The 8,246-nt window shown below is 29.1% G+C and overlaps 1 protein-coding gene across 1 annotated transcript in view; it reads right to left on the bottom strand.

The window, feature by feature from the left end:
- The window catches only part of LOC106870287 (palmitoyltransferase ZDHHC5), a 153,307-nt gene that overhangs the window by 60,060 nt on the left and 85,001 nt on the right, over positions 1–8,246 (bottom strand). The gene's annotated exons all lie outside the window — the stretch shown is intronic.

Below are 8,246 nucleotides of genomic sequence, written 5' to 3'. Positions count from 1 at the left end.
TATATATGAAATTCTTTTTAACAAGTTTTAATGAGGTTAGAATTATTATTAAGAAAACAAACAAACAAACCCAAATTTGAAACCAATTGCTCATACCTTGCCAATTTAGAGTATGGGGAACTTATACAAGTTGAAGATAAAATTTTCATTGGTAGTGGTTTTTTAAAGACACACAACTGCTTAGGAATTGGGTGAAGGTAAGAGGAAATTGCGATCTTCACACCTTTAACCAAGTATAATAAAGACGAGTGATATGAAGTGGTTCCAATTGAGAGTCGAAACCAGATTGCAGACAGACTTCTCAGACAATTTTACTGCTGCAGCAAACTGTCTGTCATAAATACTACATTTATATTTATGTAATATATCAGTGTAAGATGAAGCAAAAATACCAAAACAAAGTATATATATATGATTTTTTTTAATGTAATACAATTGTAAGAAACAAATTTCTTTCTATTGTTAGTTGTCACCTGCTCTTTCTTGTTTCTGTGTGCGTGTGTACATAGTGTATATATATACATACATTTTATTTATATATATATATATATAAAATCATCACCCTATCTTGTCATATTACTTATATTAATTCACTCATCCACTGCCATCCATCATTTCTCTTCCCTCTTTTTCTACTGTCCTCAGCTATCTTTAACATACATTTGTCTGGTTTACTCTCCCACTTGACTCTGGACCTTCACTTATTTTTTCTCATGTCCCCTTCTCCCACACCTTTCATCCATTCTTGTCCTTATGTATGGAGAGATGAATACCCCACCTCTACACAATCCACTTTATGGCTTTCACTACTGTCCTTCCCTTTCTCACCCCACTCCTCATGACATTAATCCCTTTCTTTGCCTCAATAGTGACTACTGTTACTTTCTTCACTACAATACTCTCACAACTATAAATCTGTTCTTACAAACTTCACCCTCTCTCATTACCTCTCCTAAAGTCATTATAATCACTCTTATTCCTTTCATTTATAGAGGCCCCCTATAGGTCTTTCTGTCTTGTAAGGTGACCTCTCTACTAGCAGTGCCATGAAAAAAGAACCTGGCACACTGTAAAATGGTTGGCATTAGAAAGAACATACAAGAAAAAAAAAACAAAAAAACAAGCCAAAACATTTGAGCATGTTGTCCTCTTAATTATCAGATCCTGTTGCACTAACCTATGCCAGCATGAAAAGATATTGAATGATTATATATATATATATATATATATATATATACATATACTAGTGGGACCTGTGGAAATTTCATGAAACAAAAAGAATTAAGAGGAGCTATTTAAGAAAGAAAGGATGATTTGCATTTTTATTGCATATAACTCTTATTGTTGCCTGTGCAATAAATGATACAAAAATATACAATAACAATCTATACAATACTTAATACATGTATCATTCATTAATATTTAATTCTATTGAAACTGAAAGATCAGTATATAATTGCATACTCCTTATACAATATTTTGCATTATATAATTACATTATATACAATTAATGTACACAAAACAATATAGAGAATATACACAATGTTTTCAATTCCATTGAAAATCAAAAATAACATCCACAACTATTTTGCTAAGTTATTTCACTTCCAGTCCCAATAATATATTATAAGATTTCAAAATTTCCCTTTGCTAAACACTTTATATTTCTCCCTATCTCTCTTACTTCAACAAACTTTTTAACCTCCTTGTTTTTCTCTCTTTCTCTCACTTCCGCTAACCATGGCATGATGGTTAGTGGAAGTGACTATCTGCTATCTCACTCCCTCTCCCTCATTTACCTCCTCTCTCTAAAAACTAAAGCATAATGTGTGTGAACAAACAAGCAGAATTATTGTTATATAAATATGTATGCAAATATACATATCAAATACACACACCACACATATATAAAATATATACATATATATAATAAATATGTATCAAATATATACATATATATATAAACATATGTATAATATATATATATATAAACATATGTATAATATATATATATATATATATATATATATTTACATCATATATATAAAATATATTTATATATATACATCATAAATATATATATATTTATACACATACACACACACGTTTATTTATATATGTACAAGAATCATTAATCATTTGCAATGCACTTACATTTCCTTTATTGACAGGAAGATGAGTTATGTGCACATTACTAGATGCACTTTTTCCCCGTGTTACTACAGTGCAAGTCTGAAATTGAAATATGAATTAAGATGTCATTGTTTTTAATCATGGCTGCTTTCTGTTGGCTCTAAAGAAGAGCAGCATTCATTGATTTGTATTATGGTGGCTGATTTTTTTTTTTTAACGGGTGGGGTAGTCAAAATCAGTCCAAGGTTCTCAGCACAACACTGAGTAATTTTCTGCTGCTATAGACACATCACAGATGAACTGCAAATTTTAAGAATGGTCACACATGTCCCAGACCAAGAAAGAGCAAAATACTCGCCTAGGTTCTGTGCTGATGATAACATTAAACAAGTCTGTGCTTGGTTCTATTAAACAGATATATCACTACTGATAAATTGGTAAATAGTATGCATACCAATTATGGTTCTCCTATGCAACCATCTGCAATAGAATTTCAGGCATAAAATTATTTTGAAATCTGTCAAAAACTTTTTGATCACTGTAGCAACAAAAATGAAACCTTCCTGGGAAAATGTCACTGGTCAGTAGTGTCAATGGATGACACTACTGCAAGTTGGAGAATAAATACTGGAATATAGAATGGAAACATTAACAGTCACCCATCAGTTTAGAATGCAACCAACAGTAGAACAAGTGATGCAGACTTTTTTTTCTTTTTTTGGTGGGGGAAGTTAACAGTAAGCAGTGTATAAGCTGTTGCATGATAAGTTACAGTCAGTATTTTTGAAGCAAACACCAAAGACAACTGTCAAAAGTGTTGTGCTGTTGCACGACAATGCCTATCCTCATATTGATGCTCAGTGTTGAAAGCCAACAGAAGCTGAAATTGGAGGTCTTGGAACATCCTTCTGAACTTGCTCCTATAAGCTATCATCTATTTGTTCCACTCAAAGACAGTATGAAGGCTATTGATATGCTATGGACCAAAAAGTGGAGGAAGCAGGACCTATGTGGTTCATCTATTCAGCTGAAAACAATTTTTTTCAGTTGGCATAAAGAAGCTTGCACAAAAATTGACCAAGTATGTTGAAAAATAATATATTCATATTTTTAAGATTTCTATTGTTTATATATTTAAAAAAAAAAAAGGTAATCATCCAGTTACTCTTCTTCACAGTAAACAGAAAGAGTTGTCAAGGTTAATGTAATGAAAATTACAATTCAATTGACATTTCTAATTAAACCAGTGCATGGTGCCAAGAAGGGTACGTGTCTACAGATGTGTGTGCAACTAACTTTCCTGCCAACAGCAAAGAAGATTGTAAGTACATTGCAAATAAATAATGACTTGCTGCTTTGTGTGTCTCTGCATGGGTGCATGTGCATGTATATGTGTGTGTATGTAAATTAGAAGAGAGAAGGGCAGTGTCTCTAGTTCATGACAGGTCAAATGGAGCAAAACAGTTATGACTAGGCAAGACTAGTGCAGTTGATAATTTTAAATATTTGTAGTGTAGCAGCTAACAGATACATGTATCTGTGTATACATGCATGTATTCATGTATTTTATGTATGTGTGAACTTATATTTCTCCATAGAAGTAATAATGCAGTTTAGTTCCATTGGCCTAACATGGGTCAGAAAATAAGCAAAGCATTGTATATACATTTTCAGTCAAGCCTGAACGCGTTTAATTAACACACATTACAATGTCTGACAATCAGAAGACTTAAACCTAAATCTCTATAGAATAACGTAGAAGGCATTCTTCCAACTGTTGTGACAACTGTATACAATCCTCATTTGTTATCTATCTTTCTATTCCAAAAATGGCAGGTGGAAACAAAAACAAAAACAAAAAAATGAAAAGAAAGAAAGAAATGCATGATGTAGATATAAAGCCTTTAGTTGTGATGATTAAAAAAATTCTTTTTTAATAAATATCATACCTTAGGTTTAAAGAAAAGTGGAAATTCCTCATGCTTATCAATTAAAATAAAAATGTTCAAGCTGGAAGTTGAAATTTTATCATAGATTTATTGCTGCACTACCATATGATATTAATATCAATAATTCTTTTTAACTTAGGCACAAGACCACAAATTTGAGGGCAAGTGTTAGTTGATAAAAATCAACCTAGTACTTTAGCAACCCCCAGAAGAATGAAAGGCAAAATTGACTTCAGTAGAATTTCAACTCAGAACAAATACTACAAGGTATTTTAGCTGATGCTCAAATAATTCTGCTAATTCACTACCCTAATAATAATATTCATGCTGATGATAATTTCTTTTGACTATGCACAGAGCCAATTTTTTGCAGTGAAGAAAGTAAAGTCAGATGGAATTCATTCCAGTAAATAATGTAATAATGTTATTGACCCTGTAGGAATGAAAGACAAAGTCAAAACTAGTGGGATTTGAAAAAAAAATGGAGATGATGATGAAAGTAAATACAAAGAGGTATTTAGTCTGACATGCTACTATTTCTGTGTAATCTTCAAACAAAAAGTAACTAATTGTAGCACAAAACCACAAATTTTGGAGGAAAATAAATTAAATAGTCTTAAATTAATGTATATACTAAAGGTGCATTAAATCATCTTTAGTATATACTGGTTTTAGCAAGCCCACTGTTAGAAGAATGAAAGGCAATGTTAATTCAAATGGAATCTGAATTAAGTATGTCTTAAATACAAGAAATTGCATTGTTTCAGCCCTGCCACTGCCATATATTTTCACCAGGAGATTGTTTGACCTAATAGGAAAGTGTCACACATCCTGGCAAGATTTGAACTCAGAGTGTGAAAGGACTAAATACTGCAAGGCATCTATTTGTTCAAGCCTCTCTATTACAATAATAATAATTATTATTATTATCATTATTTTTAATTTAGGCACAAGGGCAATAATTTTGAGGGGAGGGATGTTAGTCAAATATGTCACTCTCAGTATTTGGACTACAACTTTATTTTAATCAACCCTGAAAGGATGAAAGGAAAAGCTGATTTTGGCAGGATTTGAATTCAGAATATAAAGTGATGGAAGAAATACTGCAAGGCATATTGTTTAATGCTCAAACAATTTTGCGAATTTGCTAGGACTTAATTTTCCTAAATTCATTAAAAGAGAAAAATCTAACTTCAACCCAATAGTAAATGGTTAGACATACTACTGTTTGTAGTTCACTTTTGAAAATCTTTCTATTATTTCTTTCTTCAAATATTTTTTAACATTTCTGTCCTAACCTATTTAGGATTAACTGGAAATTATTTTATTCTTAGACTCTCTATGCCCATTTGATGCAGACTATTAAACTTTACATGTCACTTAAATACATGATCCACATCTAGCTTTTAAGGTGTGTCAAAATATTTCTCCATTGTTCACAAAGAATAGAATTCTTCTTTCTTACAGAATGTATATATAAAAAAAACTCACAAGCATTATAAAAAAAAGCATAATAAAAACAAACAAATAAAAAGAAAACCACCTGGAGGGATGCAATGTATACCATCTACCAACATTTCATACAATCTGGTAGATAAGTATTAAGAATTGGACATGGTAAAATGAATGTTTTTCATTTTATAAGACATTATGAATTTGTTTATTAAAAAAAAGTATGTTCATTGTTATGCAACTTGGAATGGTAATTTTTGTTTTTGAATTGGATTATTTTTTACAATTTCACAAAATCACTTGTATTTTGGAATGTATAATAGTTATTTTATGAAAAACTTCTTAGAATCATTACTCTGAGGGGAAAAAATTCAACATTTTTTTTTTCATGTTAAACAGTTGTCAAAATTTATTAATTTTAATTAGATCTGTATTTGAGCTATTTTATTCATTACTGAAAACTAATAATTTTATTTTTTGCATATCCTAAGTTTTCTTTCCACCATAACCTAATATTATCTAATAATAGAATAAACAATTCCCAGATATAAAGCCTACAGTAACGAAATAGAAATCACGAATACTTGTGTCAATTCTTAAAAATCAATAAAAGAAAGAGAGAGAAAAAAAGGAAGAAGAAAATCATGTAAATATATTTTTTTTATTTTTCTTCAATAATGTCTAGCAAATTTCAATTTTATTTTCTTTTTTATAGATAAATGAGGAAGGCTACTTTTTACCAATTTTATTTGAAGTTGTAATACTTCAAGAATAGTCTTTAGTGAAAACATGATGCACATTCATTTATGGGACAAAATTTTTCGGGCTCAAAGTTTCCCCTTGATTAAAGGAGAAAAAGTACATAAAAAAAAGAACAATGATAACAATAATAATTCTGAATGAGGGAGTGAGGGCTGTCCAACAAAACCATTACCTAGTACAATTATTAAATATATTCAATATAGAGCCATAAAAACAAAGTAGTTGAAGCTTGTTGCTCTATATTAAAGGAAACTGAGGAGTATGTAAATCTAAGGAAAGCATTTTTAAATGAGCAAAGTATCAGTAGTATGAATAGCATATGATGAATATTATTTTTAAAGAAAATTTAACTCGCATACCAAATTCCAAGGGGAGATAAATAAGTTTATACATATTGTAGAGTTCTATAGATTAATTTTGAAAAATTAGAGTCAATACATACTCACATTATTGATATCTAGCCAGAATATTTTTTATAAAAATATTAAATTTAGAAGCTTAAAAAATAAGTTTATACTTGTGATAGGAAACAGAAAAGTATTTTTTAGAAAATATATTACATAATACTAGGGAACAGGAAATAAGAGTATTTTTAAATTAAATTAATGAGTGCATAATGAATGTACTCATTATAAATCATATTTAACAAACTGGGCATTGGCATAATTTGCTAAATTGATAAAGTTAAGAGAAATAAAATAACTTCTGAAAGTGCTACATAAGCAAAAAGAAATATGCCAAATGAAAAGTGAGTTTACTAATATTTTTCTCCCAACAAATGCAAATGTATTTGTTACCTATTCATTTCAATATTTTGAATCAGTTATTTTCAACAGGTGATCATTGTATAATTGATGAGCCTTTAAAATAATTTCCAAAGTATGAATCAAAATATTTTAAATGAATATACTTTTTTTTAATGATATTTAAATTATTTCATTACATGAATCATCTAAATGTCAATGGCAGTTGGATTTTTGGTATATGCATACAGAGTGTAGACATCAGATTATACACAGCAGTTAAGACATTCATTCACAAACAAAAATGTGTTCACAGGGCAAGAATTCACATTTTGGATTTAATATGTTAAGAAAAATTTCATTTTTTTTTTTTTTTCGTCATTTGTTTTATTTTTGAAAGCTTAAACTTATGGTAAATTAAACATTTTATAAGATAAATGTGTAAAGTTGATATGGAACTTAAAAAAATAATTAAATAACATTTAATAATTGTAGATGGAATGGAATTTTATGATCATCACAAGCCCAATAAATAGCTGAGTACTTTTGCTTTACAGAATGAAAATTTGATAGAAAAAATACTTTGCTTTAACAAATATGCCTACAGTTGAAAAAGAATATGAATGAATATTATATATAGAAAATACTACTAATTGTCTAGGTTAAGTAAGTTAACAAAAACTAAATGAAACAAAGTAAATTTATTAACCAAGTTTACCAAATGTGTTAATTGCCAATCAAGATACTGTGATATGATGGAAATACATATTATATGAGATCAGTAAGCTTTGATGATGAAGAGTAACAAAAGCATAGAATAATGAGTCTTGTATGTAGATATATTTAATATACATCAACAGCCTAAAGCTAACTAGCCATTGAATAAATGAATGATTTGTGTACCCACAAGATAATCCGACAAGTTAATAACAAATACTTACATAAGGTAACTGAAATATAATATATTTAAAAAAAAAAAAAAAGATGAAAATTGGAAAATGATTTTGGAGAATAACAAAATTTTAAACAGAAAGTAAATTGGTTTCAAATTTAACTTTTAATTTTCAATAAGAAAACAGGTTGTTAAAAGGTATAAAAAAAAAGATGAAAAAAAAATTCAACAGCATTAGGAATTCAGAAAATATAGAATGGAAAGTTGTTGAATTTCCTTTTTTTTTTTTTAGAAAAAAAAAAAAAAAAAAAAAAA

Source organism: Octopus bimaculoides, chromosome 16 (genome assembly GCF_001194135.2).
Source record: "Octopus bimaculoides isolate UCB-OBI-ISO-001 chromosome 16, ASM119413v2, whole genome shotgun sequence".
Lineage (NCBI taxonomy): Eukaryota > Metazoa > Mollusca > Cephalopoda > Octopoda > Octopodidae > Octopus > Octopus bimaculoides.
Note: the sequence above shows the minus strand (reverse complement) of the source record. Positions and strands in the feature narration are given on the sequence as shown.